This window comes from Carassius gibelio, chromosome A19, assembly GCF_023724105.1.
Source record: "Carassius gibelio isolate Cgi1373 ecotype wild population from Czech Republic chromosome A19, carGib1.2-hapl.c, whole genome shotgun sequence".
Lineage (NCBI taxonomy): Eukaryota > Metazoa > Chordata > Actinopteri > Cypriniformes > Cyprinidae > Carassius > Carassius gibelio.
The window spans coordinates 12412892-12425555 of NC_068389.1; the positions used below are offsets into that span (position 1 = coordinate 12412892).

Here is a 12664-nt window from a genome sequence, read left to right on the forward strand (position 1 = left end):
TTTTTCAAGGCCTTTTATAAATATGCCCTCTGTTGATAACGGCATATTTCCGAAAGGAAAAGAAAAGGGGAGGGCCAGTTAATAAGAAAAGTCTAGTTTGCATGGAGGTTATTACAATATAACATTTCAGATATGGTCTCCCCATCTTCCTCCACCCATGCAGGATGGCGGCCACCAGATCACAGTGATCAGGAAGTTTATGTCCCCCAGGACAAAGAAATAATCTGAGCACAAATCGTGCAAAAAGGGTTGCCAGCCGCCATGCAAGATACAGAACTGTCAGTATTTAAAAATGATTGTTAAATCAATACAGGGCATTAGGGATGGGCGATACCACATATTTTTTCTGCTATAATACTGATACTTTTAATGGCCAGTATCGTCGATATCGATACAATACTTCTAAACTGAACTTTTAGATCATTACATTTATTTAATTTTTTATGAGTACAATGGGTAATTATACCTACTTTATATTTGAAATGCATTTTAACATTCAATACGCCTTAATTGCAACTTATTAGCTTATATTTTTGTTTACACATGGTTAAAATATGTTTACTGTAGTGGTAACCAAGGAAATCTACAAGTGTTGTAGCTAAACTATGTTCACTTTACCATGGTTCACTGTCTGAGAGTGTATGATTTATATTAACAACACAGAATAGAACATAAGCAATACTCAACTATACAGCCTATGCTTTTTCTGCATTGTTCTGGGCTGCCTTTTCCAAAAACATAAATGCTTTCTTATTATAGGCTACTCTTGGGAAATGCAGCTTTATTAAAATGCACTGTCAGAAGTGAGTGAACACTCTCTGTAATTGATTCTGCCTTGCAAGATTTGTGTGTGTTCAGATGAGCAGGAAGCTCCCTTCCATACAATTATTTGCTAACATAGGTTATTCATCCAATTTAAGGCATATTATAGGCATCATTTTTTTTGTTTAATAAAAAAAATCACTGGTTAATAAAAACACCTTAGTATAGATATTTTTTATTCACTGGTAAATAAAAACACCTTAGTATCGATTTTTTTTTTAGTATCGATACTTTCGATTCTCACATCAGTATCAATTTATCGATACTTCAGGATCGATTTACCCATCCCTACAGGAAAACTACACAACTAGACCTTTACGTTTCTGACAACAGGTTTACAAATGCTTCTCATTACAAATCTCATGAAATGCTGTAATCATCATCGTCCACAAAATTAAATTATGCAAATGTGAAAATAAAGAGTGATTGGTGCATGTTGCATGCGTTTGATGTTGGATGCACATGCAGTGAAGGAGTTTGCAGAATTCACTGTGAACCGAGCTGCTCTGAAACACTGGAAACACTGGATCATGAGCTGCCCGTGTGTAAATGCTCACAGTTCCGCTGTTATCACTGTGCATGTCAACAACGAGAGTGAGAAAAAGAGCACGGAAGCACAGCTATATGCATCAAAATATGTATATTTTTGACAACACTTCAACTGTAAGTGTTAAGAAGTGCAGATGAGTTTAGAAAAACATTTGTGTACATTTACAAACCAAATCTTTGTCAGGCCCCGCCTTAAAAATGTTACTGGTCAATCCTACCATAGCGACTTTTGCTGAACAGCATTTTATCCAAATATGATGCAAAGCATTGTTATTGAGCCACTTACAGTAAAGTAACTGAATTATAATTTGTATAAGATAGGCCATAAATGGTTGACTTAATTTTTAAATGGTGTACGTCACATAAAAAATAGAGGAAACTTGATTTTTCTCTGCTGATGCTAGCAACCCTACTCACAAACCACGCTCAATAACCGAGCAGAAATGGCTTTTCATTGCAGTTTTCCTTCATTCATGTTCCTGCCATTTCAGCAGCACATCAGAAACCTGACTTCACACATTTCTCTTCAACAAAACAAACACTGTCTGCTTGCGGCCAGTAAGTAAATATGGCTGACTTCATTTCTTCTGAAGACGACTAAACGGAGAACCATTTGTATGGCTCGGTCATAAGCCACAGCCCACAGGACACACGCTGTAATCTTTTGATCACAGTGTCCACATGACCATCGCACCTGAAATAAAATCATAAGCAGAAGGGGGAGAAAAACATGTACAGTGTACCCCATAATTTTCATTTCCCATAAAGAGCCCGGATTCATTCTGAGGCTGCTCTCAAACAGGCAGCAGTGTTCTGCATGCTCTGTATACGGCTGAATGGTTAGAGACAGAGAGGCTGAAACCCCTCTGTGTGCCATATAAACCCATGGGCAGCATGCCAAACTAACCCTGGTCTACAGCTCTTCAGATGTCCCCACAGACCCAGCATTGAAAACTCTCTATCCGTGAACTCTATCATAAACAGGAAGGTAGACACTGCCTACAACCATTCACAGCAGTTGTTGCAAGAACATATTTGAATGACCGCCCATAAACACCAGTACTACATGAGCATCAATGGGTTGGTCCTTTGCAACACAGAAAAAAAAAAAAATGGTGTAATTTGAACTGAAGGATGTCATATGAACAACTAGTCAGTAATGATGCTGGTTTAAGTCTCACAACCATTAATTACACAAATTAAAGATGATAATAATTTACTACTCAATAGGCATGCCAAATGTTGATTTAGTAACCAATCTGAATGATTCAAAGAGTTTAATAAAGGATTCTACAAACCAAATTCAAACCAGGAACTCATGAGTTTCTGAGCATTTTTGAATTATTAATTAAAAGAACAAGACTTTGGATTTGGACATTTGTTGCACAAGTATGTATTTTGTTACATAAACAGAAAGATGTGATTTCTTGCCATTATTATTTAGAAGTGAAAGGTCTTTATTTTATCTCATGCACTTCTTTACACTGACAACTTTTGTAAAATAGGATTTATTTAGCCATGATACTGTACATTTAGCAGTGGTGGCACATATTCAGCAGTGCCAGAAACATTAGACTATGATTAATCTATTCATTTTTATAATACAACGGTTCAGTATGTAATCCTAAAACCCAGAGGACAATTAGAATTTCCTGTTTTGCTGAAATTACGTACATTTTAAATCATTACATATCCTATACATACAGTAAATGTTATTTTCTACAGAAGCACTAGAACTACCAAAGGGCTGCGAATTAATATATTTGATGAAACAGACAACGGTTGTAGAAGCTTACATTTTAAAGCACACAATGGTTTTGAAACACATTCAGAGTATGACTGTATCCAATTTATGGTGCGGAAGAAAATGTGTAAATCTCTTCAACTAATCATAAACAACTCCTATTTTACTCATGAAACCAAGAACACTATTCCAAAATCAGAAATTCAAAAAGGCAGTCTTACAAATTGATTATTCAAAAGCGTTATTATTTAAAAATATATATAATGTTGTACAGTATTCCACTTGAATGGATGCTGTTGGTTTATATTGCCTCTGTGAATCTTGTGAATACAAAACGTTAATCATCATAACAACAAGAATATAATCTGTGATTGCCTGTGGCTTTGTCATACGGCTGACTGAAGTCATAAGTGGATGTGACATTATTCTAATAGTCCAGTTATCTGACCACCCATTATGGGACAGAGGCAAATGACACGCAGGGTGAGCTTGATTTCCCAGCACCACTATGATAATTTGGTTTAATTAAATTTGCTCTGTTTACGAGAATGATCAGATACTTCCTCAGCAGGAAGCAATTTCTATTTGAGCGGCATAGAGCGAGTGAGTGCAGTCAACAAAACAACAATCAAACATACCTCCCTGTTATCCTGACAAAATTGCAATTGCCCCCTCTTTCAATAAGAGAGTGTGACAAGATCAAACAAGCCCCGTTGCGTCCGAAACTGGCCAAACACTGTCAGCTCCACGTAAAAAAAAAAACATTCAAGATCGACATTCCAAAGTAACATTTTATCGACACAGCATTCAAGAGAAATTGGCCACATTTACTTTGTGATTCAGGAGTGAAACAACGGCTTCCCATAATTTAATGTTTTGTGTGTCATTAATGAGTTTTACATTGGTGTGTCATCCAGGCACTGTAGTTCTTCTCAGGGCAAAACATTCAAAGTCACTACAGCAGAATATGTATATATATATTACAGACCTACAAAGGAAAGTTTGTACATAAAAACAAAATTCACAGTGGCTTTACATTTTAAGAACGAAACCCTTTTGCTATTGCATGATCTAGAAAATAAAATTATATCGAAAACAGGGCTGCACGATAAATCGCATGCCATATTTAATGCACATCTTGTCAGTAAAGATGGCAGCCCTAATAAACAAAATTGGACTAAAATATTTCATGACAAACATTAACCATCACTTATCTCACATGGGTCTTGGGTCAATTAAAACATGTTCAATAAATGTTTTACTATGTTAAGCCAATTAGGTTTGCTGTGCAGGGTGATTCTTCAATTAGAAGCACTTTTGACTTTAAATCTAGAAAAGAAAAAGAAAAGTTTCAAATTACTTTTAAGAGATAATTATCATATGAAATAAAGATCTGATCACAAATTATACTAAAAACTTTCTGTGATTGTGATGAAAATTATATGTGATCTTAATGACATTTTTCAGTTTTGTAGGGAAAGTAAACAAGTTTAACTTTATGTATAGTTAAAAATATGCATAATAAGTAAAATACTTAAATGCTATTCTATTTGGTAATCTAATAAAACTACTGTACATTCAGATCATGATGTAAAAATCATAAAAGCACACTCTGGTGCCCTCATCACTTATCATTTCCCAACAGAACTAAAAATAAATGTTTTTACGAAGAAACAAAACAGTTCTCTAAAATGCTTGCCATGCAACAGCAGTTTTTGGTATTGTGATTATTCACAATTAAAAAAAGAAAAGAAAGAAAGAAAATGAAATAAGTAGATATCTTCTACACTTTTTAGAAATATAAAATGGAAGCTAAAAATTATTGTGGAGGACAAGTACAAAATTCTGATAAAAATGTACCCTGCAACACTTACAACATAGGTAAAAGCGAATAAAACAACACATAAAATGGCTGAAAGCAATTCAAAACTAGAATGATTGTTTAATTTTTTAATCCTCATAGTGCACAAGAAAGTTCCACTTAATAAATAATCACACAGTTAATATGAAACCATAATTATACTTATGTTTGTTTAGTGCTTTTGTTAAGGATGCAAAACTGGTTCATCAGAGCATTTCTTACAGCTCGAGGAATCATTTCAGCTCTTGTTGGTATGCTGTTCTCAGAAACATTATCATCAGGAAGCTGATGATAGTCTTTGAAATAGCCTTTATCATTTGCATAGTTTTGTGTAGAGCTAACTAGTTAGAGAAACATTATTATTACATAACATTTATTATCCATCTGCCATGATGATTTACAGCTTTTTACAGCCTTGACAAAATCTGTTTGACAGCAGACAACATTGACCAACCGGAATTTCAAAGGGTTTCAGTCTGCAAACGTTTTCTCAATACTTTTGTATAAGAAACGCTGAATTCTGGTGCTTCCTTCTGTTTCCTTGACTACAGATATACTTGGGTCACTGACATTAGCATCCCTGACTTACCTGCACGAACGTTTTCTACTTGTACTGAGTCAAAGCAGCTCAGATGTTTGCATCCTGCTTGTTTGTTACTTAATGATCATTAGCAGAACATCTGGTTTTATTCCATTTGCTCACACTGAACATCACAGCTCATCTCCTGCTGTGTATCTTAGCAACGAGTGCTGAGCAATAACATAAAAAAAAAGAGTTTGCACAAAAATGAACATTTGCCAAAAATGTACTCATCTTCAGACTTCATTGTCTGTTTCTTCATTAGAACAGATTTGGAGAAATTTAGCAGTACATGACTTGCTCGCCAATGGATCCTCTGCAGTGAATGGGTGCCGTCAGAATGAGAATTCAAACAGCTGCACAATAATACACAAGTAAGCTCCCATCAGTGAAAACGTTCATACATGGTTGTCTTCTCACAGCAAAATCCACCAACATACTTGTTATACATTTTGCAACATATTATTTCACTTCTGATTCAGATGAGAAAACTTAGAGAAAGCAATAATATGGATAGATATTTCAGATTGAAGCAACAGTATGAAGGTAAAAAAAATTAATGATGGGACACACATTTTAACCTCACAAAACATTAGTTGGACTGGTTGAGCACGTGATGTAATGCTGAATTTTTTCAAATCTGTTCTGATGAACAATCAGAGTAATCTACATCTTGGACGACCTGAGTGTGAGAACATTTTCAGCAAATTTTCATTTTTGGATGAACTATTCCTTTAAGCTCAATGATAATGTACAGAATATCAGTTTATGCACTGGGGATTATATTCCATTAGATCACTGTATCCCCATTGTATCCCAAAAGCCCCATTTGACAGGATTTAGCACAACCCCCAACAGAACTCAGCCACAGCTGTAGAAACATCCATGAATCCAATCAAACGTTTCTCAATTGCAAAAACCACTTCAGACTTCACAGCTCAAACTAGTTCTGTTCCAGCTAAGATTCCAACCCTTTGAGGGAATCTCACTCTGTTTTACTCCCAACCCATACTTTTGACATTTATGAGCAAACCTCCATGAAGCACCGGAGCTATGCTAACAGATATATCCTGAATTCAGAAGCCTTTTTTACTGGTGCTCATTTGCTTCAGATTTGAGAAACAGCTCCAAGGTCAGAACCAACAATAAAAATGTTTCTGACAATGCTTTGTTGTACCAAAGCATGAAATCTGAACATCTATACAATATTCAACATCTATACAATATACAAATCTATACAATAATCCATCTGGGGAAACTCTAGTGTAAAGGACAGGTGCAGACGGAGTAAAACCTGCCACTGCTGCAGAGCTGAGAGAGCTAGCAGTGGAACGGAGCCTGAAGCTACGCTCAGCCAACCAGGAAAACACTATCTGTCTAATAAATATGTGAGGCAGGGCTTCTGTCCCGAGTGTTTGACCTCAATCCAACTGTTTTGGTGTCTAGATGCCTCTTAGATGCTGGGAAACCAGTGGATTTAAGACAATACACTGTGATCCTGCTTAAACCTGCTGTGTCTGCCTTCATAGCTGTCATGTCGCAATGGGCTTTATTTTGTGCTGAGAGGGTACATTTACAGTGCACTGATATTTACAGACTCTGCTGACTAGCAGATAACCATCTGCCACATAAACTATTTAATAATAAGTTATGTGTGATGTGTTTAGCCTTTGTCATCTCGTGAATCTGAGGGCATCACCTTTAGCACTATTCTGACCAGGAAAATTAAAGGTTAAAGATCAGTTGTATAAAGTGAGCATGCGGAAAAAAGATCTGTTTATTTGTTTAAGATAAAGTTGGAGAAGACTAGAATGTGACCAGTGTTGTTTCCTTAGCAAAGGTATTTCTATATGTTTGACATTTTATTCACACAAGTTACTAACTACACAAACCAAAATGATCAAATCATAAAAGTTTAAATATGACGTGATGCTCTTTTGTTTTGACCGGGCTATATATTACTTTAATATACAACTGATGAACAATGAACGTGTTGTAATTCTGAAGAAAAATAAATAATAATTAGTAAAGTAATTTTAATAATCTGAAATTTTGATTTGATAGATAGATAGATATATAGATAGATAGATAGATAGATAGATAAAAATTAATACAGTAATTTTTTTTTATTTTTATTATTATCTTGAAAAATATGAAAACATTTCTGAACCATACACTCATTTATTTAAAGGTATTTAGTACTTTTTACTGGATGATTACACCACTGGACATTAAATCAAAATTATAATAAAAAGTATGCTCATACTAAATCTCAAATTTGATTAAGTTATTTGCCTAGGTAAAGGATTTAATCTGTGGAACTATGGCTCTCACTGTCTTTAGGTTATTGTTTACATGTTGGATTAATTATTGTTTAAGGTGAATCACATGTTAGCTGTCAAGTCAATATTTTAATATCCCATATCTCTTATGCAGGTGCATAACTGAGAAATCAACAGATGACTCTCGTCTTTAATATGCTTAAAAATCTGAGACTTACACATGGCATTAATATCATTCCGTTACATTCCTCTTTTCCCTCAATCGGTATGCAGGGAATTTCGTCATATAAATAAGCAGCACTCAGTGTCCGTCTGTCCTCTCTCACGCGCGCCACACAAAACACAGGAGAGAAGTTCACAGTCTTCACGGGCTCGATCTCAGTACAGATACTTATCTCTCTGCGCAACTTTTCCAGTCATGTAATGTTCGGGTGGGCTGATGTTAAAGGACCACTTACCTCCGACGACCATCCGTTGATCCGCTGTTTCTCCGCTCTCGAGTTTATATGATCAGAGCAGGTTCCGCGAGCTCACAGCAGCACTCAAACAACATGCCGTGTTTAAAACCGAACATATCACTGCCAAGCACAGTGCCCGTGAGTCTGGAGAGCTGCAGTGCGTACCACTCACACACACATAGCCTACCACACCGGTGTTTCGAGATTTTAGGTTGCAGTGGGCGGGGCATACTTGAATATTCATGAGTTTCCCGGACATGCGCGTGGAACTAAAATGTTCAGTTAAAAAAGGTAAATATATTTACAGCGATGCACAAACCTATGCCTAAACTACATTTCTTCATCATTTTGTAACAGTTTATAATGTTTTTATTAGTCAGCACGTTTTGTGCAGTCTTCACTGACTGAGTGATTGCAGGCATACATGTATAAATTACTAAGATTTCAGTTCGTTCCTGTAGCTTGCAATGCTTTAAAACGGTGTCTGTTGTTAGTTGTTATCATTTGAGTTCAACAGCTGAAATAAACATGAATTTGTGAACTAATCATTTTTCATCTATCCTGTGGCCTGTACCATGAAGCTGGGTCAGCTGCTAGCTAGGTAAGTTTCAGTTTAGTTTGAACCAATCCTGGGTTTTAGGCATAGATATACATAATAAAGGCCTTTATTATGTATATCTATGGGTTTTAGGTACCATGGAAGTGGCTTGGCTTTTAGTGGTGTTCATTGCCATAATAATTTACACTCCATGGCAGGTTATGTAAGTTGGACTAATCAGATGTGAGCAAAGTGACACATGTCTGACATAAAAACTCACTCCATAAGTTTCTCTTGCTTTGAATTAGAATGTCGTGGAAAAGTAAATTTATTTCAGTAATTCAACTCAAATTGTGAAACTCGTGTATTAGATCAATTCAATGCACGCAGACTGAAGTAGTTTAAGTCTTTGGTTCTTTTAATTGTAATATTTTGGCTCATATTTAACAAAAACCCACCAATTCAATATCTCAACAAATTAGAATACTTCATAAGACCAATACAAACAAAAAAAAAAAAGGTCTGGTGAGTTTCCTGGTCAGTCAAGCACACCAACATAATCACTCCTGTCATAACTTATCTGATTAATTTATCTATTGATAAAAAAATCATTTCACAGTAAATTTAAGGTGGCAAGAGTGATACCTTTATATAAAAAGGGGCCCAAATCTGATCCTGGAAATTTTCGCCCTGTATCTATCTTGGTTTAATATCAAAAATTGTGGAAAGGGTCATTTATGAGCAAATAGACAGTTATTTAGCAGAACATAACCTTTTATTTGACTTCCAATCAGGTTTTAGAAAGGCCCATTCCACTGATACCTTTCTGCTTTATCTTACAGACTTTATTAGGAATTATTGTGCCATGGTGTTAATAGACCTTCAAAAGGCCTTTGATACAGTTCAGTATGATGTCCTTTTGAACAAACTAAAAGACCTAGGATTTTCTCCTGCATCTCTTCAGTTGGTAAGGTCATACCTGGTGGGCAGAGAACAGGTGGTAGATGTGGAAGGGTCCTTGTCCTCACCACTTAAATTAACTTGCGGAGTCCCCCAGGGGAGTATTTTGGGTCCTCTTTTTTTTCTATTATATGTCAATGATGTGCCGTCAGCTATAAACTGTAATTTGTTGTTATTTGCAGATGACTCAGCTATTTTAGTCTCTCATAAAGACAAATCAGACGTGGGAAGGCTGCTTAGTTCAGAACTCGTTAACCTCAGTGTTTGGCTAACAGACAAAAAGTTGTCTATCCACCTTGGCAAAACAGAATCAATTCTTTTTGGGTCCAGAGATAAACTGAAAAAGGCTATGGGGTTCAGGGTAGTCGTAGGTATTGTTGAAATTACAGCCAAGGAAGCAGTTACTTACATGGGCTGTATATTAGATAACAAACTATCAGGGGAGCTTATGTCTCGAAAAATTATCTCAAAGGTATGACAAGAATATCCAGCCTCTTAGATAGTAAAACATAAGAAATCCTGGCTGATGCGCTTGTTCAATGTCATCTTGACTATGCCTGTACATCTTGGTACACAGGCACTGCTAAAGAACTTTTTTTTTTTACTTTATAGACAAGGTACAGATCTGTCAAAATAAACTAATCAGAGTGATCCTTAAATTACATCCTAGAACTCATCTTCTTCCTAACCATTTCTTAAGTCTTGGGTGGCTCAGAGTGGAGGAGAGGGTTACTCAACTTAAACTGTGTTTTGTTTATAAAATAAGAAATCATTTGGCACCCAAATATTTATGTGATTACTTTTCAAAAATTAGTGATACGCACAATTACTGCACCAGGGGGAGTTCCACAGATTACAGGCCCTGCCGCTTTAAGAGCTGTGTGGGAAAGTACTCTTTCCTATACTCTGCAGCTGTCTTTTGGAATGGTTTACGTTTAAACCTTAATGTTGAGCTCTTCCTATTATCATTTTAAATCTTCAATAAAAAATTGGTTATTAAACTAAAGAGAAAAAAATAAGGAAATAGAAATCCTTGAAGTAGTAGGAATACTGTATTGTCTGCTTGTGTGTCTGCTTGTCTTTTGGGAATTTAGTCTTTGTTTTTGTTTTTTATTGTGTCTTTATTAGTGTTTTTTGTTTTTATATGTATTTTTTTATGCTCCTTTTCTTCATTGTCCTCAATGTTGTTGGTACATGTACTGTTACTCATCTTCCATCTTAAGGACCACAATGGAAATAAGCCTATGGGCTTTTTGTGTTTTTTATCCTTTTGAACACTTCGTGTTGATTGATGTTGTTCAATAAAGTATTCAATCAATCAATCAATCAAAACAGCATGGTCATTTAACCAACTTTTGGTGCTTTTGGCAGTGTGGTCAGGTGCCAAATCCTGCTGGAAAATGAAATCAGCATCTTCAAAAAGCTGGTCAGCAGAAGGAAGCATGAAATGCTCCAAAATTTCTTGGTAAACGGGTACAGTGACTTTGGTTTTCAAAAAACACAATGGACCAACATCAGCAAATGACATTGCACATTATCATCACAGACTGTGGAAACTTAACACTGGACTTCAAGCAACTTGAGCTATGAGCTTCTCCACCCTTCCTCCAGACTCTAGGACCTTGGTTTCCAAATGAAATACAAAACTTGCTCTCATCTGAAAAGAGGACTTTGGACCAATGGCAACAGTCCAGTTCTTCTTCTCCTTAGCCCAGGTAAGACACCTCTGATGTTGTATGTGGTTCAGGAGTGGCTTAACAAGAGGAATGCAACAACTGTAGCTAAATTCCTTGACACGTCTGTGTGTAGTGGCTCTTGATGCCTTGACCTCAGCCTCAGCCCATTCCTTGTGAAGTTCACTCAAATTCTTGAATCAATTTTCCTTGACAATCCTCATAAGGCTGCGGTTCTCTCGGTTTGTTGTGCATCTTTTTCTTCTACACTTTTTCCTTCCACTCAACTTACTGTTAACATGCTTGGATACAGCACTCTGTGAACAGCCAGCTTCTGTGGCAATGAATGTTTGTGGCTAACCCTCCTTGTGAAGGGTGTCAATGATTGTCTCCTGGACAAATGTCAGATCAGATCAATGTCTTCCCCATGATTGTGTAGCTTAGTGAACCAAACTGTGAGACCATTTTGAAGGCTCAGGAAACCTTTGTAGGTGTTTTGAGTTGATTAGCTGATTGGCATGTCATCATATTCTAATTTGTTGAGATTTTTGTTAAATGTGAGCCAAAATCATCACAAAAGAACCAAGGACGTAACCTACTTCAGTCTGTGTGCATTTAATTTATTTAATAAAAAAGTTTCACAATTTGAGTTGAATTACTGAAATAAATGTACTTTTCCACTGCATTCTAATTTATTGAAAAGCACCTGTACACGTTAGAGTCTCAATCACTATATATTTTCAAATGTATAAATTAACTTAACAAGTTTCACTTAACTGCACTGATAGAGCAAGACGTTTTATTTTAATCTTAATGGGTACATTTACATTTGTTTGTAAAATGTTTAACTATTTTACACTGGAAACAGAATAAAAAGAAGAAGAAGACATTTTAGCAACATGTTTTTGCAGCAACATTGTAACACCGGTCCAGTGTTGCTGTGACTGTGCCCACGATCTTCCGCTAGATGCAGAGGGGTGACAGATCCCAGCAGTGTAATGTGTCACGGGAGCTGTACAGCCACTGCAACAAAGCAGCAAAGTGGCTGCTTTCAGTTTGTGGTTGTGTGGATGGCATGTGAAAATGAATAAATAGGGCTATGGTTTAAAAATAACAATATTTCATGTTATAAGGTAGTTTGGAGCAGGGATCTTTAACCCTCTCCGCATTTTTCAAACTGAGTGCTGCATTCTGAAT

General features: G+C 36.2%; 1 protein-coding gene across 2 annotated transcripts in view; it reads right to left on the bottom strand.

The window, feature by feature from the left end:
* LOC127935243 (phosphoprotein associated with glycosphingolipid-enriched microdomains 1-like) overlaps window positions 1-8507 on the bottom strand; it is a 41307-nt gene extending 32800 nt beyond the window's left edge. Inside the window, exon 1 of one of the 2 annotated variants that reach the window (XM_052532941.1) lies at window positions 8297-8507. The gene's annotated coding sequence lies outside the window, so the exon portion shown is untranslated. The remainder of the gene's footprint in view (window positions 1-8296) is intronic. The other variant, XM_052532940.1, reaches the window with a different exon arrangement.
* Window positions 8508-12664: the final 4157 nt, after the last annotated feature.